The sequence below is a fragment of the Ambystoma mexicanum genome, chromosome 5p (assembly GCF_040938575.1).
Source record: "Ambystoma mexicanum isolate Mex_15411 chromosome 5p, UKY_AmexF1_1, whole genome shotgun sequence".
Taxonomy (NCBI): domain Eukaryota; kingdom Metazoa; phylum Chordata; class Amphibia; order Caudata; family Ambystomatidae; genus Ambystoma; species Ambystoma mexicanum.
The window spans coordinates 952,121,811-952,147,563 of NC_090930.1; the positions used below are offsets into that span (position 1 = coordinate 952,121,811).

The window sequence follows — 25,753 nt, forward strand, 5'->3', positions numbered from 1 at the left end:
AAAAAAAACACAATTACCACTCATAATGTATACCATTGATTGACCTCTGCAATTTCCCCCTTGTTTACTATAGCCGGTTGGGGATGAACAGTGTGGCTGCAGACTCTTGGGTACCGTCCAAAAGAACCAGTCCTTTAGCTGTTTCTTGCAGAGGGGCTTTTTTTTTTATTGTTTAAGGGACTTGGGTTTAGTCACCCTAAGTTTCCTAGGGTCATCCAGACATGGAGCCCTTGCTCACTGTGCTCTGAGGCACAGCTTCACCTCGTTGAGGCCCAACAAGACAAACCTGTGTCTGGGGTTGCGGTTGGTACTCTTGTTCAGCACACATGCTATGGCAATCTGAACTGCCCATGTGGCCGGAACCAAGATTGACCAGCAAATGGATATTTCCCCTTTTGTGAAAGGTACAGTGAGCGTAAGTGTGGCTGCTGACTCTCGTGGGTACGTTCCCAAAGCTCAGGTAATTTATCCGTGTTCGTTCTCGCAGAGGGGCACCTATGACTATTTTTTTGAGTATGGAAATGGGATACACCTTGGCAAGCACTTTAGTTTTAAGAAATCAACTACACTTGGAACATCCACACCTCCTATTTACCCCTTAACTAAGGTCTGGTTACTCTATTTTTCCCTACATCTCCCATAGAGTCCCATGTTTAAGCAGTACCCTCTACAGAAAGGGGGTTTGTAGGGGTGGGAGCGGGGGTACAAATCCTAGCTAAAAGATGTTTTGCTTAATTTCGACGTTTCGTCAATGTTTTTTCATGTTAATTGAAATTCTTCCTTATCTGTTCCTTTTATCTATCAGTTGTGAGTATACTAATGAAAGACTTGGCAAAAGCAGAGAGAAGGAACAAAACAATTAGTATTCAGAATGGATTCAGCATATTTGTGACATTTGCATTGCCAGGCCTGTGTATCTCAAACAGCAGTTTTTCTGTATTTTTTTTTTTGCTTGCATGTCTGTTTGCTGCCACCTCCTACCCCCACATCCCTCCCTTTTGTTCTCATGAGATTCCACCCTCCTGTTCTGTGGCTTCCTCCATGGACATCTGTAAAGACCAGAGGGGGATATCTGTACTCCTGCTCTCTATATGGTAGAAGAGGGGCACAGAGGACCCCAGCCAAGATTCTCTATTGTTGGTAGCAATGGATGAGCAATCAAGGCCTAGCTTCTCAGGAGGTGATGCAGGCTGCTTCTTATGTACAGTGTAGTCCTCGAGCACCCACAAAGGAATGTCCACGCACTGTATTAAAACAGTCTTTATATAATTAGGATTCAAGGTTATATTCACAATAATTCGCTTTGTGCTCCATTAATCTGCAATGGCAAATATATAGAATTCTAAGTGGTACCACAATTATCAGATTTCATTGTGAATCAACTGTACTCTGGTCAAATGTCACACAAATCAATTAATAAAGGTAACCAACAACAGACATAGGAGGAAAAGGAGTTGGTTAGAATAATTGGCAGAAAGGTACTTTAGCAACTAGGTCACAACTCTGTATGAGGATTCCCCCACCTGGGCAACCTGTAAAGTAAAGATCTACTACAAGCCCAGCCCATATATGTTTCAATTAGAAACCTTTTAGAAGTGAATAACACTAACACCCCAATGTTCCTGGAATAGCAGAGTTCCTCTGAGGCGTCGAGGGATCCTTCTTGAGTGACTCCCTTTAAAGCAGAAGCTACAGATTGTCAAAGGGTCCTCGAAGAAAGAACTCTGCATCGAGGCGGCAGCTTCAGTCCGGTGGTGCTACTCGACTGCTCTAAATCCTGCAAGGAAGAGGCATGGGGGGGGGGGCACCTCAATGGCGATAGTACAGGATCACAAAGAGATTGTGAAGAACTTTGGCCCAGCAAGGGTGTCGAGTCGTCTGGCGTCTCTACGCTCTTTTGGTGGTGGGAAACCCACCAGCAGATGTTCCTCGGTGTGTCAACGGCCTGGCCTTTTCCGGTGGGACAAGGCAGTCGACGGTGCAGACGAGCATGTACAGGAATCAAATGTCTTAATCAAGGGAGTATTGCGGCTCTGGTCGTCGATGGCACGGCGTCAAGCGGTCCCCTCTTCTGGGCAACAGCTTCGGGCCTCCAGTGGTTATAGCAAACCTGCAAACCCTGGTCGACGGACAGAATATCTGCTTCTTTTCATTCTCCTTGGCGGTCCCAGTCTCCAGTCGGCAGCCTGTCGAGGGTCTGACTTCCAGAGAGCTTTGGTGAAGGTTGGCGATGCTCGATGGTCCCTCAGAGCTCGGGAAGAGGGCGCCTAACCAGGTCCTCTCTTAGATCAGTCTCGACGGCTCGGCAGCTTTTGGATTTCAGCAAAGGGAGACAGCAGTCCACATGCTTCGGTCTCGGTCGTTGAGATCAAGCGTCAGTTTCAACTTCAGCTTCTGAACAAATTCTAGCAGTGAGAGGCCCCAAGATATACTAGTTGATCTCTCATTCATTCTGCCGGATCACACTCAGGCAACCAATCACTCAGAAGGGCAGGCAGTCAGCCAGTCGGGCATACAGTTCATTCAGGCCATTCTCCTCCCTCTCGGACACTCGCAACAAGGAATGTGTATTGGGACAAGTACCCGGCCATTCAAAACTACACACTGCAGTCATACCAGTTTCGGGCAGGGCTGTTTCAGTCATGGTTTCATACCAGAAACCAGACATCCAAAACAAGAAGTGCATATTGGTCACTCAGTTCACCCAGGTCCCACCCACAGAGTGTGTACCCACAACCTACAGTCACTGGGAAGGCTCCAGCTAGTCTGGCTTGGACTTCGCTACAATACCATATATGGAACTGCCACCCAACGGCCAGTCAGGGGGAAGGGACAGAGTTTGGGCTTCCCAGGACTTTGGGAAACGGGTAACTGGCAATGGAAAGCAAGGGGCTACAGGGGCCATCTTGTTTCCTATCAGGAATCAACTGATCCCAATTTCAGGGCCTGGGTATCTCCAAAATGGAGGATGCCCAGAGCACCTGTCAAATTCAGCATGGAGCTGCCACCAGCCCATACCCTGCTCTGTGGGCCACACAGGTGCCCAGAAACATACACTAGGGGTACAGGGTTGCACCGCCCCCACCCATGGATCTGTACACCAAACCAGAAATAGGAAGAGCTGCACTGCCAGGAGTCCCACATGGACTCCTGGGAAGAAAATACCGAACGCAGATAAAAGGACTAAGAGACCCTGTCCCTCCAATGCATTTCCAGCATCACAACATCCAGCTCAGGAACCCACTGATTAAAGAAACGAGTTGGAGTATCTAAACCAAAGGGGAGAGACTGGTTAAGTACCAAGCGGTAATGATTTTTCCTTTGACATGTCTGGCATAAAACACTTTGTTTATTGGTAAACATCCTTCTCATTCATTTCTTCACGCACATCGCATCCAACACACGTACTCTGATCAGATGAACCCCTTTCATTCCATGTGAGTTGCTTACCTTATTGCCATTCATTGACTTAATCACCTTGATTTTAATGCAACTTACTGTAACGCTCACCTGATTCCCGCAGAGGCGCCGGTCTTGACTGGGTGAATGCCGTGTCTTCAAAGGTGATGTGTAACACACGGTTGGTTCCTCGGGCTGGACCTCTGTGCACTGTGTGTCTGACTCGGAGAGTAAGATGTCTGCAGATAGAAAATATGGGATTAATGAACTGGGGTTATTGGGTGCCTCTCTCCTCTTCTGTAGGACCCCAAAGGTTAACGATCTCACCTTAGGTAGGTGAACGCCCAGCTCTCCATCTGCCTCGGGGGCAGGGTGCCGTAACCAGTTTCTTCACTGGATAAGGGTGCAGGCCTCTTGACCTCAGAGGACTGCTGTCTGTCGTTTACTGCACGAACGGTAAGTTCTGGGCACTTCAAATGTCTTAAAAGTCTTTGTGCGTAAGGCGTAGCTGCTGTGGAGCGGTGCCGAGGAGCACGCGAGTATGGCTTTTGACTTATGTAAAGTTCTTTTGTAATGATACCTCTTGTTTTGCAGGGCGATGGCGGATGGCGGGCTGAAGAGAGTTGAGGATCGAACCCGCGTGAGGAATAGAAGCGCTTGGAAGCACGTAAGTGAGCGCTTGTTGCCTGCTTCACGATGCGCACTAACTGTCTCTTTTACCTTGCAGGTACAAGTTCGGAGCTTTAGAGAAGCTGAAGGGTGCTGGGATACCCGCTGATTTCGGCGTGGGAAGGAGTGATGGCACGTGAGTAGTAAAGTTGCCCAAAGTCTCTAAACGCGCCTTCTTTTGTCTTTCAGATGTGGGAATGCAGCGCGAAGACCTCCGGAGCGTGCGAAGAGTCGGTAAGCCTTTGTCTTTCAGATGCAGGTATGCAGCGCGAGGCGTTGGTGACAGCCGATGGACCAGGTAAGAGATGCGCTGCCACTGAAGACCGTAGTGCTAACCTGTTCTTTCTTTGTCTTTAAAGGTGCTGCTGAAGACTGGATTCCAGGATGGTAAGCCTTTGTTCCCTTAGGCACGGGATCAGAAGACACGGTGAGCGTTCTGCTGCAGAGAATGCAGAATAACGCAAAGCAAGATTCATCCATCGGGTGTGGTTTAAATGGCCTCCTGTAGTGCTTAGGTGTCTCCTTCCACGGCCTCGCCTGGGTAAGAAAAGAGTTCCTGCTTTCCAGAAGAGTTCCAGTGTTCTGAACCTAGGGAGTGGCTCCTGCCCCACCCAACAGGAAAAGTAGTCCCAAACAGAAGAGGATCAGGGGCTCAACTGGCAGGTAAGTAAGCAGCATGGTCTGCTGCAGGTAAGTCCACCCAATCATTATGAGCCCGGCGCTTCCAGCGCTGGGACTGGGCATATTTATGAGCCTGGTGCCACTGGCGCCAGGACAGGGTCCAAAAGGTCCCAATTGGGACTGGTCGGCACCCGGAACCGGGGTTATGGGTCTGCTTCCAAGGGAGTTGGGTAAGTCCTGACCCTTTGGAAGCAGAGATCATGACACTTACACCTCCCTCCCTACTGGTTTCTCCAGACTGCTCTATCCTCAATTTAGGGTTTTGGGCGAAATTGCTTGATCTGGTTCACATGGACAAATTGTTCCTCAGCCAGATCTCCATCCTTGGTCATTCTGTACACAAATGGCGAAACTTTGTCCAATGCCAGGATGCCATAAATTCGGCATTTGTACTTTGACTTTCGCAAAATGTGTGTACACCGGATCTCCTTCATATTCCCTAACGGATGATTTCTTGCCTTGGTATGATTTGGCACCCTCCGCCGCGTTTTCCAAATTTTGCTATGCAAATGCTTTCTCAATTCTTCCACATATTCATGAACTGTGGATGCATTGTGCAAAACGTGCTCATTGGTTCTATTCAAAAGGTGTATTGGGGAGGAGAGGTGGAAGAGGGGTGTCCATGGCACTTTCCTGCCTTTCATGATTTCATGTGGACTGAGGCTTGTAGATATCGATGCAGCCATTCAGCCACACACTTTTTAATCAGTTCTTGATGGATTTTCGTTTCCCACCACTAGAAGATGGGCAGTATGAAATATGTAGCTTCCTCTTTACTCCCAGAATCTACCACATCTTGGGGCACTACTTCACTGGTAAAATGAATTTATTTATTGCATCTGATTTGTACAAAAAACTTTACAAAATATGATCAACTTGAAGTAAAATCAGAGCAAAATAATACATTAACAGTTCCATATGCATACTTCTACCTAAAAACGTGTTCATCTTAGAACCAGCGTATTGGCCACAAATTACCTTGCTGTAGTGTGCAAAACATTGCATGTGCAAAAAGTTAAGAATGTGCTTAGGCCCACAGCGCAATGTTTGAATGCAGAAATGCTAGTAGTTGGAATACAGAGAATCCACATTCAAGCATCATTGTTACTATCAAATCAAATTTGGCATCAATTCCTTATTAATTGCGGTTAGGAAATTGGTGAGCAAGATGATCAAAAACTTTCACCGCACGTGCATTTCATCCAGTTTTTTTGAAGCTGGTGTCGCTAACAATCTTTACCTAAACTTCTTTCTTCCAATCATATAGAATTAACATGCAAGGATTAGATGTTGACACGTTTATACTAGATTTGCTTCAGAGCAAAATCGACACATGGTGTCTCCCTCGAGCTCAATTTTGTCCCAATGTTTCATCCGCTCTCTGGTACAAAACAGATTAAATAAAATGTAACCTCATGGATTGATACCATGCTTTTTCACATGGAACGCATTTAAAAAAATAAAACTGCATATTCTTGGTGCAAATTATATGTACTTACTGCTTTGATTGGTCGTATACCATTGATGCACTAAGACCAATCGTTAACCATATGTTGCATTCTTTCACGAAGTTGGATCCAGGTCGGTGGAGGGGCATTACTTAGCATGTCATCTAGATCCTCATATAGCAAGTTTCTCAGAGGATTGATTATTTTGGAATAGTTATTTAGTAATCTCCAATGATGTTTGAAAGATAAACATTCCTAATTCATGCCTAACGATTGAATTTGGCGAGGCCCAGAGTCTTTCCAAATACAACCCTGCAATTGACTTTGATGTCTGGAAAAATAATTTGCAGTATTTCGTTTTGTTGTACAACACTTTAGTTTGGGAAGGAAGCGGTCCAAGTTTAAGGATAAGTGAATTCCTGCACATCCATGCTGCTGGAAGTGTCACGTTAAAACCGAGGTAGTGCATTTGAAACACATGTTCAATAGCACCACCCTCCATCATCCACCTCAGTTAAGTTTTCTTACCAGCAAAAACCACTTTGATTTTTCAGCATGAGGATGTAGACTACATTTGTGAGCATATGCCATGAAGAGCTGAAGTTTACGCTGAGTTTTATCGAATAAGACTAAGTCAACAGCAAACACCACCAATTAATGAGTAACCTGCCCAAACTAACACGGAAAGTGCTGTGATGAATCCATTAAATGAATTGCACGGTCTGATTCTGTTGAGGTAAACCAAACCTAGAACATGTTTCACTAAAGTAGGTGCTGCCTGTACAGTAGTCCAGTGCCACTATGCATGCCAAGCATTTTGATAACCGCTAACTGTTGCCATCTATTTCCGATAGATTTAATTGGCCCAGTCCAAAGGTCATCAATTTGCAAATCTGACAAGGGCAGTGTTGGACCCACTTTCATTAATGGGTCTCTGGAGTGTGCACAGTTCCATCCCTCCTCCCCCAACACAAACACCCCAGGTATACAATTCCATGTCTTGGGAAATATGCAGCCAGTAAACATTCTTTCCATATTTCAAATGTTTCTTTGAACCTGTGTCCTGCTGTTGCATCATGGGCATGATGTAGCATCAAAACCTGAAATGACATGGGACCACCCATTGGATTTGATCAGATGAAGTCTCGGAACAACAGTCGTTCTTGCAATTGAAGTCTTTTTTTTAATTTTTATCACCCTCCATTCCTTTCTTCATTTGCTGGCAGGCTTCTGCTCTGCGTCTGACATGACTATGCAACAAACCTATCATCGGATCTTCTTTTTGTGCTTTGAAGTCCTGATCAGGCATATGAAGCACCACTGGCTGATCACCTGCTCCCTGAGATTTGGAATGAGTTGCAGCATCCACTTGTTTCACACCAAACAAGTGTTCAATAGGAAACCATTCCCCATCACTGCCCCAATTTTGGCCAATTGATCACCTTTGTCATTTGCTTCCTTCTCAAGCATCGGATCTTTCATGGATTCACATGCTGTCAATGGTCCCCAGCAAGCTGGGAAACCCTGGTTACTTTAATTTAGTAATTTTCCTATGGAAAAGCTTGACACCTGTGTCCCGTCAACATCGTTTTGGGTGCTTTTGGTACCCACCAATGGGATGTCTAGTGTATAGCTCCACCCCAGCAGCTTCCCCCTCAGATTTCAACCATCTTCCAAGCTGTTGGGATTCCTTGTGTTTCCCTCCTGAGAGAATTACCTTATTTTTTTTCAAATGTCACCTTCCAGTACAACAAATGTAGAAATGTGTCCAGTTCCCACCATGGGTGCTTCAGGACCTAAGAAGTGCTTATTTGGGTTGTGCAACATCTTTCGGCCTAAAGTTTGAGGGGGACAGGCGCACAATGTGTTTACTGCCTCTACCCGCTCCATTCCGCTGACAGCTGTGACATCTGCCAGGGTTTCTTGCAAAAAAAAATCCTTTAGGACAAGAACTGACTCCTGATCTGCTGGCTCAATGAAGGAGTCTTTCCTGGGTCTGAGGTTGGCTTGTCAGAGTAGGATTGCAACCACTCCCTCTGAGAGGTCCCCGTCAAGACCGAGGGACAGATCGGAGGAGCCAGTGGCAAAGAAACAAGACTGGTGAGGCAAAATCGTCCTCTGGGCACAATAATGCCGAACACTCTTTACCTGTTAAAAAAAAAAAAACCTAGTGGTGAAAGGTCCCATTCCAGGTCCAAACACTCTTCTAAGGGTCCGTTGTCGAAGTCCCCATCAGACAAACTGAGGGAGAAGGGCTCGCATCCATCGTCAAAATCCACGGACCTGTCCAGGAAATCTGTCAACAGACAAACGGAGCCAAATCGTCTTACCTCCTCCTGTCGTCATTGAAAAAGTACCTCGAGTGGCAGAAATCACTACTGGTTGGAATCTCGACAATCATCCTCCTGGCCATGAGGAGTAAACACCCGTCAACAGTCAAATCGTAGTCAGTCTATTCGGCCGACAGCACCATCGATGAGGGCATCAACGACTGCATCTTTGTCGGGGTCTGCAGACAGTACAGTCTCTCGTCGACTACCACTTCCACAGCCTAATCGACGCCCAAAAGATGTCTGCTGAAAAGCCTACATGCCCATCAAATCCGTCAGATTTCGGAATTACCGACACAAGGCAATATATTGTCTCCTAAGGGTATTTTAAAAACCCAAAGTGGGACCACAATGCAGCACGACCAGGCTCCCTTAGGAATGTCTCTTATGGCGTAACCAGTTATCATACCAGAAGACATTTAGCAGCATGAGATTACATCTGATTTTGAGCCTCTACATACAAATGTCAAGATGTCTTTGAATCCAATCCTGAAGAAGGAACTTCTGATTCTCCTATCCAGGTACCATCTAGAGAGGAAAACACACCCAGAAGATCTCAAACACCTACTCTGCCATTAACATCTGCAGGAATAGGCAGTATGCAGACACAATACTCCCTTATAAGACCAGTCTCTGCTTTCCCTGCAAGTCCTTACAACACTGCAGTCTGTTAGATCAGCTTAACACCAGGCTTCAGCCTTATGGAGAACCTAAAGTTACCCTTCAACGAAGGATCCAGCCTATCCCTGTAGAGACCAGCATACACTCTCTAGGATTCAACACCACCTAGACTTCCACATACATTTAGTCCATGTAGGAGAGACCAAGAAGAAGCAGAATTGATTGACACGGACCAGGACACTGGTCCGAGGGATACAAGTTCCACCGCTGCCTCGTCTCCACAGAGCCGACACGTGGGACATGGATCCTGACCAAGATGCACTGGGTAGCCTAGCTCAACCTTAACCTCTAGACATCGGGGCATTTCACTCCATGTAGAAGGCATGCCAGGAGTTTGGTCTAATTCCAGAGGTGATGAAAAATTGTTTCCTCTTCGACCATATTGGTAAGCTCAGGAAGGCCATACCCATTCTGGATCATGTGGCAGTAGGGCCTCCGTACTATGAAGCATTCTTTTACGAAGCCGGCAGTTAAAGGAAAGCTGGAGAAGGGATTTAAGGCTGCAGAGATACTACACCAAAATGCCTCACTTCACAACCTGCTCCAGAGTCCATTGACTCAGCGACAGCAAGCCGCAAAGCTCGAACACAGCATAAGAGTTCCACTCCGCCAGACAATGAAAGGCGGAAAATGGATGCCTTTGGAAAGGTTCTCACCATTGGGGCAACAACTGTTAAAGCAGCCAATGCCCTGGCAACAGTCTCTCGATATGAGATGTGGCGCCGCCTGTCTCCCTTATTGGAACATTTGCCAGAACAGCAGAGAAGAGGCCATGATCCTGGTGTGCGAAGAAGAGGAAGCCTCGAATCACAGCAACATTGCTGAAACAGGGTTCAAGCAGATCGGTAATGGCATACTAGATTGCCAAGCACGAGTACATTGCACAGCTTTTTTGCCAAGAAGTACAACACAGCCATTGGTAGCCATGTGAAGGGTGAAAATCTGTTTGGGGACAACATTGATGAGGCTCTTCAAGCCATGAAGGCTGACTCTGACACAGCTAGGTCTCTACAGCCCTTGAGGGCACGAGATCCTTTCGAGGAGCAAGATTCTCAGGGCCAGGAGACAACCGGTACTATGGTAGGCCTGGATATTACACTCGGCGCTACAAGTGGAATTATCACTCCTCCCAGCGCAACAGAGAATACCAAGGGCAACAAAAGCACATATCTGCCACCTCCCAGGGAGGTAGGCAAAATAAGGTGCAGCAATGACTGCCCTAGCGGCAGTCAAGTGGGGGGAAATGTGGCCTTCTACCTCGCTGAGTGGCAATCATGAACAGGTGGGTGATGGATGCAGTCCAATACAGCCACTTGTTGGAGTTAAAGTGCCCACAAATCTCAATACCCCCTACAAAGGTATCTCACTCGCATAAACAGGTTTTACAGCATGAGACCTCAATTGCTAAGAAAGTGAGCCATCGATCCTCCCTCAGCAAGCTGAAAGAGTATACTCCAGATACTTTGTCATCAAAAAAAACAGACAAAGTGGTGCCCTATTCTGGTTAATGCACCAGGAGGTCACAAAACACGTTCAGCCCCAGGAACACCTCATGCCCTTAGATCTCAAGGATGCATAGTTCCATGTGCCAATATATCCAAGGCACCAAAGGTACCTCTGATTTGTAGTCTGCAAAAGTAATTATCAATTTTAGTAACGGCCTTTCGACCAGAAATCGGCACCCAGAATATTCACGAAGTGCTTAGCACCAGTAGCAGCCTTCCTCCAGAAACTGGTCCATCGGGTCTACCCATACTTGGACGATTGGCTAGGTCGCGATTCAACGCATCAACAAGCCTCATCTTCCCTCAACTAAACGGACGCTGCTCCATTAATTGGGCTTTATGATCAATTATACAAAATCCTGTACAGTTCCATCAAGGAGTTGGTTTTCCTGGGCGCTATTCCTTGCAGGCCCCCATCTGGTCAGACCTTCTGCAGAAAGAATCAAAAGATTGATAACACTAGCAAACTGATTCATGCTAAACAAGCTAGTCGCTGTACGCATAAACTGCTCTTCTTGGGACCATGTCATCTTGCATTCCACTTATTCACCATTGCTGACAGTGCAAATGTTTCTGGCCACCAGATGGTCCCAAACACGGGGTTCCTGGTCAGACAAAGTAACCATCTCCCAGGCTTTGTCAAACACACTGAAATGGTGGATATACCCTTGCAACATTGCGAAAGGAATGCCACTGATCTAGACAAATGGCCATCTTACCATTGTAACCAATGCCTCCAGGCAGGATGGGGCGCTCATTTGGACAAGTGGAAAATCAAAGGCCTCTGGTCCCTCGAGGAAGCCGTCCTGCACATCAATGTACTGGAATTAGACTGGGGGGATGGGCATGGGAGTATTGGGGGGGTGGGGAGGGTGCTTCCGGGGCAGAGGGTAGGTGGGTGTTGGCAGGGGGTAGTGGGGTGGGGGGAGTTTGGCAGGGGGTGGGCCGGGGTGGGGGGGGGCTATCACTGAGTGGGGGGGGGGGGCGGGCCTGGTTATTGGATCTCAAACTGGCAGCAGACAATCCAATCCATTTAGGATCTCATGCCAGTCTTCTATCCCATAACAGGATCTTTCATCACGACCCAGGCTCTCATTAATCGTGTGGCTCCTGACCACTCAGAATTCAGTCAATTGAATATCCTTCAGGACTGCTGGTGCATTCTAGCAGCAGCTATAGCTCCTAACATTTCCTATAGCCAGAAATTGGAACGATTCTGAGCATGGTGTGCACTGCAGTCAAACCTGCAGCTGCTAGCTATAACACCTAATCAGATCCTTCCTTATCTGCTAAAGTTAGCTGCAGACGTTCTAGCGATCTCTCCCATCAAAGTGCACTTATCGGCAATCTCCAGGTTTATACAGAAACTAGCGTCTCTTTACAGTGATGGGCTGGTCCTGGCAGGGTTTGAAACCTCCATTCGAACCTTTGTCGACAACAGTTAAATATTTGGGGGAAGGTTGTTTTTTTTCTTTCTTTTTTCTATTAATTTATTAGTGGCCATTACTAAAAATGACGCTTCAGAGCTCAAGCCTTGGTTGTAGACCCTCCTTATCTACAGTTCATGAGACAAAGTAGTTCTTTCCACTAATCCTCATTTCATCCCTAAAGTACCTTCAGAGTGTCATAAAAATTCTACCATAACTTTGCCCATATTCTTTCAAAATGCCGCTTCACCAGCAGAGAAAACTCTGCACTCTGTCCAAAAGGGCATTGAAATATTATTTCGATAGCAGAATCTTTCAGATGGCCTAAGCAGTTGTTTGTAACCTTTGGTCCATCCAATAAGGGAAAATCCATATAAAAACAGGGCATTTCAAGATGGGTTTCATCTACAATCTCCTTCCGCCCGCCCTAAGGCCAACAGGCTGTTACAGACGGCGCCCAGAGTGCACTCAAATATAGCCACTGCTGCCTCAGTGGCTCTCTGGTCTAGGGTTCCAGTCAGACATTTGCCAAGGATGTGCAGATGGGTCGGGCAGTCCTTCAGCGACCATTCCAGTAAGGTACGCCCTGCAGCTTCCGGGGTCACTCCCTTTCTCTACTTGAAGATTTCTTCCCGCATTAACGCAATTTTAAATGACACCATCTGTGGTTGCCTGGTTTTTCCACCTCATAAATCTATTTGCATGTGAATCCATGAAATATCCAATGCTACTCCATTGCTCCAATGTTGCTAATTTGAGGGGAAGCTGCTGGGGCAGAGCTATACACTCAATGTCCCATTGGTTGGTACCAAAAGCACCCACAGCAAAGTCGCTGGGGACACTCCATGTCAAGTTTTTCCATAAGAAAATTACGAAGTCAAAGTACATGGGGGTTTCCCAGCCTGACAAATATTCACAGCACGTGAATCCATTAAAGATACCAATGCTGGAGAAAAGGAGTTAAAGGTAAGAAACTACTCCCTTAGCTTTCCCAGGTGTGCCCTCATATATACTCCAGTGAATGTTTGTCTCATTCACTGAAATAAGATTGTCGCTGGCCTGAATCGGTTTTACTATGACTGTCTCCGCTTCCACCCTGGTAAATATTCTACAAAACTATCCCAGAAATAATCAATCTGTAACAACTGTTACTCTTGCATCCCCTTTCCTCCATATTGTGTGGGCATCCCTTCCAAGGGATGGGAGACAACCTTGTTCACCAGAAAAAACCTTCCCCTTTTAATTTTAGCGGCGCGCAGCCCAGGGAGCATGCGCTGCCCAGACTCCACCCTCTGCCGCCACACCTCCGTTCCCTTTTGCGCATCGATGGAAATTCGCCAGCACTCCCGAGTTTGGCTTTGGCCATGTAATTCGACACGCGGATACTTTGTCGTTTGTCTCCTTGTCTTATCTATCATTCAGGTACGCGGTCCTCGGGCGTCACGCTCCTCCCCAGCACATTTTGACTTCCACAGGGTTCAGGAGGTGTCCATCCTGCAACGGGCTCTTCCCAACTGCCTACGTTGCCTTAGCTCCACCCATGGTTGGCAGTCATGTTAGTCGTGACTCACTGTCCTCAAAAGCACTGAAGAACAGACTAGCCAGGTCGAGGGGAGCTCTTCCAGAGGTCACCTCCTGAGGATCTCAAGAACTTCATGAAGCATAGAGCCAGGCCCAAGGTAGGGCCTATAGTTTCTAACACACCATGCAAGGGAGAGGAACTCTCCTGCGTGGTATGTACCGGCCAGGTCTTTCTACTGGCACGTGCCCTGAAGCTGCTTCAGCTACCAGCCTTCGGGTCAAGGGGTCCTTTGATCCTCCCGGGCGCAGTCTTGAGGGAACGGAGGGGTCTTCTACCAGGGCTACATCCGAGGGGCCATGCCCTGTTGCCGGCACAATGGTCAAGGGGGCGCCTACACGCAGCTGTACCGTCCCCCGAGTCAAGGGTGTCTCACCTACTGGGCTGAGGAGCAGGGTAGGCCTTGTGATCCACATGCAAGAGTCTTGGGCCGTGCCCAGCAGGCCGAGCAACACGTTGCAGTCATGTGGCAGGCAGCTCGACAAAATGGCCGGTGTGCCAGAAAGGGGCATCTATCCAATGCCATTCCACGAATTCGGCAAACAAGTGTCTAGGTGGGACTGGCCTCAACCAGGTACATGGCCTACAGTCTACCATTCATTTGCGCATGGCAACTTTCCTTTGCGTCCATACGAATTGGGTACACAGCAGCCCCCCGCTACCCTGTTGGTACCCCCTGCAACCTCATTGGCCAGTGAGGAAGTGCTCTTCAAGAAGTTTCTCGGTCTCATGAGGTCTCCTCAGATGGGGGTTATCAAAGACTCAGTCAGGGAAGTCCTACCCACCATGCTAGCGGCACCAGACTCCTCCATCGGGCCCCCAGGCCCCGGTGCAGCTGCTTCCTTCGGCTCCACAGCCAACACCACACCCTCTGCCTCCCTGTACCCCAGCCTCCGGCACAATCTACCCCTCCACAAGATCCTCCAGATCTGCAGGATACGGACAAGGTTGATCCAGACACACCTTCCTCGGCCAGGGCCTTCCCCCAACCAGAGTTCCAACAGCCAGCAGAGGGGGTTCTGGCTTAAGTCCTCAAGAGACGCCCCTCTGCCAACACAGGTATTCTACTGCAAACTGATGTAGTCTCCCTGGCCAAGAAGGGTTGGCTCAAGCCCCACTCTGTCCAGCCAGTCAACCGACTCCTGGACGCCAAGTACATGCAGATGGAGGGGATACACTTTCTCTCAACCAATCCTCAGCCAAACTCCTCAGTAATCGCTGTGGCATCACTATACTCCAAGCCTGTCGTCCTCGGCCTCATCTGCAGCACTGCTAGGCAAGGAGATCTTGGAAGCGTACAGCAAGATCTACTCCGCCTCCTTGCATCTGCGTCAGGCAAACGCAGATGCCATGCTGGTGGCTGCCATCCCAACAGTTATGGCAGGAAATTGCAGACTTCCTCCCGAACTCCCAGCCCAATCTCTCTTTAAGGCTGGGCTAGCAGAAGCTAAGCTCGTGGAGCTTGACCTCATGGAATCCAGTGGCGCATATCGAAACCTCAGGCCATGCCATCTGTATTGCCACGGACAGAACAGCCTGGCTCCGGGCAATGAAAATGAACTCTGATGTCCAGGAGTGTATTCTAAATCTACTGTTCGAGGGACTCTACGGATGAAGAGCTGGACAAGAACGGCTCACAAACGGCAAAGTCTTTATCCATTCTTACCATGCCCAAATCATAAACCCAATCTCAGCAGCACTCGGAGAAGGGTCGAACAAATGGAGGGGTCTGTGGCTTCCAGGAAGGCAGATCCAGGCAGCCGGACTGCTCGCCGTCTCGGAACTGGCGCAAACAAAGAGGGAGGGGGGGGAGAGTGAGGGCTTTTACCAGTCCCCCTACGCCCCCCCCCCCAAGCATCTGAGGTAAAGCTGGCATGACACGCCCCTTTGGGTCCACGTGTCTCCAGTGGGGGGCAGGCTTTCTCTCCATGCACAATTCTGGTGTCAGAATTTTGCGGACCCCTGGATCCTCTCAGTGGTATCCATGGGGTACAGCCTTCCTATCCCAGCCTCTCCATCCCTCCACTCCTACAGGTTGGGACAGCAACTCTTTTGGCCGAGATCCGATCGCTCATAGGCAGTGGAGAAAGTTCCGGCCTCCCAGCAAGGCTTCGGCTTCTACTCCAGAATTTTTGCCATTCAGAAGAACCAGGCGGGCTTGTGTTGTGCTGGACCTTTCCACCATCAACCTCTCCTTACCCCTGCAAAAAATTCAAGATGGTTACGCTAACTTTTGTAGCGGAGACATTGGACAAGTGAGATGTATGTGCTCCCTTGACTTGAAGGACGCATACCTACACGTCCCAATTTGGCAGCCCATCGTTCTTTCCTGCAGTTCAGAATCATGGGCTACCATTGCCGACACAAAGTCCTTTCGTTTAGCCTCAACTTGGCCCCAGGGTCTGACTCATGAACGCTGTACCAGCCCTCCTCGGAGTGCAGGGCCTCTAAATCTACCCATACCTCGATGACTGGCTTGTCAGGGCTACCTCTCCGGCAGCGGTTCATCACTCATCCCATGGCCTTATGAATACACTGCACAACCTGGGCCTCTCGCTAAACCTCAGCTGCTTCCTACAGACTGACATTCCTGGGAATCATTTGGTACACTGCTCCAAGAGGATTTTCCCATCGGAAGACAAGAACTCGGCCACCAAGAGTGCGGCACACAAGACTAAGGACGAGAGGGATTCAGCTGCACTTCACGGCCTCATGGAATCGGGAGCGGGGCTCGCAATCCAAGATCAGCGTCCCTCCAGCTCTCCACCCGGGCCCAACGTGGTCCAGGGACTGCAACCTATGGACTGGGAATCCCTTTCGACTGCCCTCTCTGCAGGCCCCCATCACCAGACTCCTTGCTCGAGGGCTGGGGAGCCACCCTGGACGACCTCTTGGTCCATGGACCCGACAGGGGGCAGGGATACCACATCAATTGGTTGGCGCTGAACACCATCTGGCTAGCACTCAGAGCATTTCAACCACTTCTCAAGGGCAAGGTTGTCCTCATCCAGACAGACAACTTGACCAGCATTTACGTCAACAAGCAGGGAGGCACCAGATTCCCCTCCTCTGTGCAGACTGGCGATCAACGTGTGGGAATGGGCCTTGGAAAACTCAATTTACCTCTCGGCAGTCCACCTCCCAGAAGAATTCAACCTGGAGGCGACGGAGGCGACTGACTCGGCAGGCTAGGAACGGACAATTGCGAGTGGCAGCTAAACAACCTAATTATTCAGGAGATCTTAGAACTACTCAGCCTCTTGGAGGTGCCCCCATACACCTCCCGCTGGGCCCAGCACATCTGGCACAGTGGGGGAGGGGGGGTAAATTCATCCACCCCGTTAAAGGTTAACGGTTAACTATCCCTCACAGCGAGGTACCTGAGCAGGTAAAGCTCCGGCACCTTAGCCAATCACAGGCCAATCTGAAGATCATACAGGGCACCAGGAGCAAGGCAACCAGGGCCCAGTACAAGAGCAAATGGACCAGATTCTGCCACTGGACAGACTCAAAGGGACTCGACCCCCCCGCCCCCTCTTGGCCTGCAGTTTGGACGCCATGCTCTTTTTCGGCGCACCTCGCTCATTCAGGCATACAGGTGGACCCCTGCCGCACATACCTTGCAGCCGTTGGGGCTTACAGTAACTCGGAGGACTGCATCTTTTCCTCCTCCAACCCTATAGTCAAGAATCTGACTAGGCTCTACCCGCCTGTCAGGAGACTGCACCCGGTGTGGGATCTTCATAGTCTTGGGCGCCCTGGCGCACAAACCTTTTGCGCCAATGGCGTCTGCAGACATTAGGCTGGTCACCATCAAGATGCCCTTACTAGTTTGTCTTACCGCGGCTTGCAGGGTTCAGCGAGATACAGGTGCTGGTCACCTCTGAACCATATGACTCCTTTCACAAGGACAAGGTAGTCATGCAGACACACCCGGCATTTCTGCCCAAGGTTCCATTGGCATTTCAATTGAACGAAGAAATAGTCCTTCCTACGTTCCTTCCCGATCCTAAAGGATGAAGCACAGAGTGCTGCACTGCCTGGATGTCGGGCTTGCCATAAAATTCGACTTGGACAGGACCAAGGGCTTCTGCAAGTCGGACGCTCTGTCACTTTCAGAGGCTCAAGGCCATGCTATCAGGCCTCTTAGGCCTCCATATCCTGTTGGATGGTCTCTGCCATCAAAGAAGCGTACAAGGGCCAGCACAAACCTCTTCCGGCCAACATGTATGCCCACGCAGTCAGGGCCAAGGCAACTGCCATCGCATTCAGCGCCATGTCCCTTGGCAAGTCATAAGCAGGGCGGCCACTTGGGCCCCTCCCTCAGCTTTCTGCAAGCATTACTGTTTGGATGCCGGCTCCCCATCTGATGTGGCTTTCGGACAGGCGGTTGTCAGGAACCTATTTGCTTAAGAAGGGTCTCCTTTCCACCCTGGGGCTACAATCAGTTGTAATCACCCATACAGTATGGAGGAAAGAGGACTATGGACCTAGAGTACATTAGTCACTACGGTGAGTAATTTAATTTCCTTTCGTTTTTTCTGCTACTGTGGATATTACTTTGTAAATTGCAGCCAATTCTGCCACTTGACAAACTTTTGGGACCTAGCCTCATGCTGACTTGTGGGATACCTTCACCTTTGACCCACACATTCCCAATTCCTGCTGCCAATTTTTCAGCTCACCCCTTCACGTGGTATGCACATCCATCCACATAAACAGTTGGGACCCTTCATCAAAGGCCTTGTGTGGTGTTTTTCAAATTCAGTCAAATGTTTCTAATTCTGTACCTGTAAGTCTGCCAGCCCCTGAGCTACTGGATTCTTTGAATTCTGCCCATATTACCCCTCCAGTGGTGTAGCACAATTTGGGGGGGCCCCCTACAAACCTTGTGGAGGGCCCCACTTCCCCTGCAACAAATCAGTGTTGCACTGCACTCTGGACTGGCTAAGACAACCACCCGACCACCAGAAATCGGCTCCTCGACCAGGAATTACTTCCACGTCCTTCCTCCTCGTTCCGAGGAAGAGTGGCTTTACAGGTAACTAAGGCATGCATTACAGCCACATCACTCTACCTGATGCCAGCACTTGTGTATGAAGTACATTGCCTCATACACAATTACTGGGATGAGGAAGATTATGGCTAGCAGTAATGAAGATTATGAATAAGCAACCCAAGCATTAGAGACAAGCACCCACAATCGCCTCTGCATCCCTCTCTCGTCCCAGTGCTTGCCGATGAGGAAAGATGCCTCCTAGGTAAGTACTAGGTCGAGGAAGAATGTGATTTGGAGTAATGAAAATTACATGTAAGCGGGGCAATCGCCATACACCAACACCCAAGAAGCCACCCATGCATAATGTTCTCACTGGCACAGATTATATTATGTACATATACACAGTCTTATCTTTTAATCCATTGATGCAGCACCGAGAACAAGACCTCCAGCTCCATCCAGCATTAACCATTATTCCAGTCATGGAGCTGGAGGGCCTCCATGTTACGGTGTGCGGGGGAGACCAGTGACTTCAAAATTTTATTGAAGGCCCTCTTCCTTCATAAAGAAATGTTCATTACTCTAACAGAAATAACTTCTTTATGAAGGCAGAAGGACTCTATACTATTTCTTTTGAAGTAACAGGTGCCCTCACCCTGTGACATGGAGGTCTCCAACATGGAAGCCTCCATGTCATTGGGGGAGAGGGGGTGCCTATGAAGATATTTCCTTTACATTAATGGAAATTTAATTATGAAGGCAGGCAAGAAATATGGTAGTGAGGCCCCCTGGGGAGCTCTGCTGTGCCACCACTCACTTCCACAGGGAATCCCTGTAATGTCCATGATGTAATTCTTGACTGGGTTAAGTTCTCTGATTTGATTATTTTACTCGGTTTAAACTGATCAGCCCCTGCGATTCTTGCAGTCTCCCGCTCCCCTTGAATAATGGGGCTCAAGTGTTGTAATGCCCACAGTTGTCAAAAGTGCTTTTTCACATTCATTAAATTGTTTCCACCTGCGACTATGCTTTGCTAGGTTATGCAATATTTTTATTTGAATCCTGCTTTTGATGCAAGACCGGTGACCTGCACGATCTGTGAACTTTCCAGAAATAGCCAAACATTAGACAATCTTTGGATTTGGCTACTACTTCACATTGTTGTTGTCCCCGTTTCAAAGGCACCCCTGGTTTTAGTAACTTATTCAATGGTGGTGTGAACTCTGCATACTCTTCAATGAACTTCCTATTGTAACTTGCCATCCCTAACAAGCTCTTCAGTTTCGTGGGATCTTAACTTTTGGATGGCTTCCACATTTTTCTTTTGCAGGTTTAATCCTGCTTTGCAAGGACACTTTTTGCCCCAGCTTTTTGCAACTGGCTGAGCACATGTCTAATTTCACTGAAGTGGCTTTAAATCCTCGTTTCTGATCAGGCCATCATCCACATAGAACAGTTCCCCTCTTGGCTGCATCCAGGAGTGCTTTGATCAGAATGATCCCAAACTCACTTCCACTGTTGATAAAGCCAAACCGGGTTTAATGCCACGCATATTGAGTACTTTGGAACGCGAAAGCAAATACATTTTATATATCGTTGCTAGGGGTGCACACAAATACCCTGCTGTTAGATTTAAGTTAGTAAAAACTATCGAACCTTGAATTTGTGTAAAACCGCGGTCAATGAATGGAAGATGCCACCTTGAAACACCAACATTCTTATGTTCTCCTGTCTGCACACAACCACCATTGGGCTTCAACACACCTAATATGGGTGTGTTTGAAGTACTGTGAATGGGTCTAATTTCTCTGGACTAAATTTTGAATGTCTGCCAAACTCTAAACAGGACAACTTTAGCCTATATTGTCACACAAATGCAGGTCCCCTACCATAGGCTATTGGTAGTCTAGTAATCGTAGGCGTCCTTAGCAAATACGTCCTTGAGTTCGAATTTTCTCAATTGGTCTTTCTTTCATTGGTGAAATAATCTGTGGCCTGGATTTGGTACTCTTACCAGATTTGAAAATCTGCAAAAGGATTTGTGCTTTTAACTGCATTCAGTTTGTTCAATCAATGGTGCATCATTCGTGCCTTCAAAGTGTGAAGTCTGGCAGAATAGTAATTTCTTAATGCCTTGAGCAATGTCACTCCTTATGCATCAGCTGCTGTATTCTGCCCTGCATGCTGCATTCTATTTGCTCAGCTAACATTTTCACTTGTGCCTCTAAACACTGGAATCCATCCCCAAAATCATCCTGCTGAGTTCTAGGCTGGTATTGATTGGACTAATATTGGTCAGTCTTATATTTTTATTTTCTGGGGGCTGATTCCTGCTCGTGTTCCCCCCTCAATGCCAGGGACCGAGGGGGTGGGGAGCATGGGGATGGCTGTCCTGTCCATGATCTCCTTGTGAGGAGGCCTGAACTTGGGATCGAGGGCTGTAGGGCACATCGTCTCATTTGCTTTATACTGCTCCCTTGGTTTTCGATTTACAATCAACTGATCTACATAGCTTGGGCCTGTTTGATTACCATATCATTGTAGCAGGGCTGAGTCTACTGTGCTCCAGTGCCTGGTAACGTCAGTTATGCAGTTGACATTAGGTGTTGGGCCCTTCCATGTCATACTGACGCACCACAGATGGTAAATGGAAAAGATACCTGCAAATAATGCAGGTATTCTTCCTGGGCTCTGTGGATTGATATAGTTGCATGGGGTGCTGCCTTTCCCTGCATGGCCACACCCTTCTGGCTATGTCATGCTTTTGCTTTCTTTGACCAGTCCTCAATGACCTTTTCCCTGATATAATTGCTGCACGGGCATTCTCTTTTGACGTCTGCTTTGATTTTATTCCCACAGTCTAATATTACTTCAAAATATGTTGCTTGATCTAGAATCAATTGCTGATCTAGAATCAATTGCAAGGTCTTCTCTCTAGTAAATGCACAGACCAGCGCAGATTCCCCTTTCTGCAGACCTAAAAGAATGTGGTCTTGAACTGAGTGTATATCACGGCTCACATCAGATCTTGGGAATGCTTGACTCACATTTTGCAAGAATGCTCTGGATTCATCTGGCAGTGCTGATGAGTATATGCTGCATTTTTGTCTTGAATGGACGTAATTGAGCGAATTGTATTCTGATCTCTCTCGTTCATCCCATTATGCATTTTCCTGTTCATGACGGCTAGATATTAAACTAGCATAACTCTGATCTGTGGATGGAAAAATGTAACGATTTTTGGAATGACCAAAGTGCAATATAATTTGGAAACCCCCCTCAAGATGCTCTTCAATAATCACAACAGTCTTGTCTAAAAGGCTAAGTAGATTAACGTGCTTCATCAGTACCCATCTTTCTGCTCTACAGAAATTGGCATACCCTTGGACATTGGAGCGTGACCAGCCCTTGGTAAGCGCACATCTGGGGGCCATCACCAGATAGAGCCTGGCCTGCTGTTCGTGGGGCCTTTAATCACAGCTCAGAACCTCTTAAATATGAATTGTCATTTTATTTCTCCAAGCTGAGACTGCAAGGCTTGTATCTCTTTATAAAGTGCAGAGCCCTTGCCTCTCAATTTGATGATCAAATCATTGTTTTCGATGACCTGTATGTTATAATTGTTTGCTTCCATCTTTCTATCAGACACCAACCTGAACACTTCACTTTCTAATGAATGTATATACCTACCCGATTGGTTGTTATGCTTGGCGATTGCACCTCTGACAACCAAGATCCCTATCTGCCTGGATACCTTCAATTATTTTTAGGTGCTCAATCCCCCCCCCCCCCCACACTACTCCAATTGCTTCTTTTTACGCAACCTCCACATTTAAAGCTTCACATTTGGCCTGCAATTGTGCACTGACCCACCCCCTTCTGTGGTCTTTTCTCACAGCTCAAGTTGTAGGCCTGCAACAATATCTCAATCCTTCCTCTTCTGGTCAATCAACCTGTCAAAATGAACCATGTCTTAGCCCCCAAAGGACTAAGCAATCTTGTTGACCCTTAGTCATTGCAGTTAAAGTCTAAGTAATCAAGAATGTAGCACCATTCTCTCCCCACAAGCAGATGCTCATGGATTCCTTGGAAACTGTTTATGGTCTTCCGATCACAAGTTTCCAACAAAACCCCTTCCATAGAAGTTTTGCAACTAATTTTTTACATCTAATGTATGTGTGGGATAAATGCATTTAGTAATTTTTTTTTGGGGGTTGGTGTTACCCCAAACCCCATGTTTTCTACCTTTAAACCCCCACCAAACAAAATCCCTTTATCCCACACACATTCGATGGAAAATAATTTGTTGCTAAACTTTCGAGCGTAGAGTTTAGTTGCAGCATAATCCACCAAATTTGATACTTTAATGTCTGCCTGCATAATGGATGGTGTGCTGAAACAATTTTGCCATACTTTGTTCACCAAACAATTAAAATGTGCCTTCAGTACAGCACACTATAGCAGTTGTGCGATGCCTAACAAATGCACTTAGCCAAAGAAATCCTCGGCATCGCCACCAAAACATATGCTTTTTTTCCTTGCCACCTTTCTGTTATCACTTGGATCCCATGGGCTGGGCTAGGCGTCAAAAGACCATGTATTGAACGAGGCACACACCAGGCAGTATATTGCAAATTGAATAAGCCACACAACCGACTACCACGCAGGCTTACAATTCCATATATTTTCTATGAAGAATTCTCAGCTCAGACCATATAATGGGCATTCATTTCATTTGCATGGATTATAGACCAAAAAAGATGGAACGGATTCAAAGTCATGTTAGAAAAGAGGAAACGGAACATGCAATTTAACACTGAGAAAAAAAAATCTGATACTCATTGGTAATATATACCATGGATTTAAATCCTTTACCAGTTCCCCTTGTTTAATATTAGTAAGTTGAGGATGAAAATAAGCTACATCTTGGCAAGCAACGTAGTTGGTTTACGAAAGCAGATACTTTAGGATTAGCGCCACCTCCTTTTTACCCTTTGCCACTTAACTAAGGTCTGGTTAGTCTGAGGTTAGAGCTAATGGATTCTCATTATTTCAGTAACCCATTTTGTTGCAGGGCAGCTTCCTTGGTCTCTGGGTACCATGGAGAAATGAAATGGCATTTTAGGTCAGTCTGACCTGTCCAAATCAATATTCCCTGGCAAGAAATTCAAAATCCTTGTGATCCCTATTGATGCTCAGTTTTTACTCTAGACACTTTTCGACTCCACCTCCTGTCCTGGCTGCAGCTTGGCCTGTCTCTGCACCAGTCAGCAACCCCTCCTTTTGGGTTGGGAATCCCAGCTCGTGCTGTCCATGGTGCAGGCACACAGATCGCTCTGCTCCCAGAAGCTTCCAACACCCAGTGAGTTGGCAAAATGCGTTTATGCGCAGACGGCACAGCTGTAACGATAGTCAGGTTCTCGCACTCGAGGAAAGCCTTCCAAAATTTGAAAAAGTACGGCCCCAGATCCTTGCTCACAATCCGAGCTTGTGATCTCTCAGCCGTGTTTTTAAAAATCTCAGGAATGCGAGGGCAGAGCAGGCTACATCAAAACCCAGCCCACACAAAATTCACTGGCAAAAAGCACTGCCTCTGCCTTTCTCAGAACCCAGGAAACGCACTGCTATTCACCTCGCACATACACATGAGGGCCTTTGGGAATATTCCAGAGCCTTCAGTACTCTTACCCCCTTGGCTTTTGGCAAACTGCACACCCCCTTCACCATCTTTCCTGCGCTCAGGAGAAAATGAAACGTGCTATCCTCTTCCTGCACTTCTGAACAATACTAGTGTTTATGCCCAAGACCTGTCGCAGGCTGTCCACCCTTTTAATTCTTTTTCTGTCTTTTCTGAATCTAATCCTTGCAAGGAAAGCTGCCCATGCACATTCTGTTTTGTTAACATTATGGCTTGAAGCCCACTAATTGACACCCTTTGGTCTACCCTCAGTACTACACATCACTACTAGTATGCTAAACTGCAAACTGTAATTACTGTAATGTTAGTTTTGGTTGAACTTAGGTGGCAGTGAATTAGTGAACCTAATTTTCCCTTAAAGGTGTTGCGCAGTCCTGTGCATGCAACTGAGGCACTTAGAATGTTGGGCTTCTGGCTTGCATGAACCTTGGTAGGTGTATTTGTCCTCTTAGCACGAGTACTCGGGAGCGTATTGTGTAATTCTTGGAGCTGGCACATGGGGTGGAGAGTTTTGCAAAATGTGGCTTTGCAAAATTCTTCTTTGGGTGTATTGAAACCACATTAGGCCTTAGCTGGCCATTAGCTTCAGTTGATTGAGTGGTTTGTATTTTTGGTTAAAGCAGGACAGTCATAAATCCGAACTGATGAACAATCCTGCAGTAATTGTTTGCAAAAAGCAGGGCTTCGACTGGGTTGGCAGCATTTGCCTGGGTAAAGGTGCGATGGAGGGAAATTCCTCTTGTGGAAGCAAAATTGTACTGGTGGACCAAAATGTGCGCACCCAGTTTCTCTGCCCGGTCACTGTTTCTGGGTCCCCCCACTTTTGCTCCACACTGGCTTCTGATTCACATCCAGCCAAACACTATTCAATAGAAGTGAGTGTCAGAGCTGGATTACTCGTCTATTTTGCCATCTGCTTCCATGGAGTTCTAAGTAAGGGGTCAAAGGGAACTATTGTCCAGCCCCAGTTACCAAACAATAAAATCGTGATTTTTCTTCTTGAATCGAGCCTTTATATTAGGAAGGTTTAAAAAAAGGCCTTCATTTCAAGCAATGGATTGAGCAAAAATGTATTAGACTTGCAAGACAAATGCACAGCACCCTTCCATTAACTAATTTCTCGCTAACATGCTCTGCCCTACAAGGCACTCATTAAATCCATTAGACGATATACTGCACAACATTGAAAGGCACTTGCAGAGCCTTCCAGCACACTATTATGACTTTCTCTAGAATAGTTACTTGTCACAAGGGATTAGTCCACCCTTTAGGTCCCCAACTTCAGGTTGTGGACCGCTTCCAGTTACACCATGATGGTCCATAAATGCCTGGGGTCA

The 25,753-nt window shown here is 47.3% G+C and overlaps 1 protein-coding gene across 5 annotated transcripts in view; it reads left to right on the plus strand.

Moving 5' to 3' along the window:
• Nucleotides 1–25,753, plus strand: part of GRB10 (growth factor receptor bound protein 10) — an 848,605-nt gene that overhangs the window by 206,494 nt on the left and 616,358 nt on the right. The gene's annotated exons all lie outside the window — the stretch shown is intronic.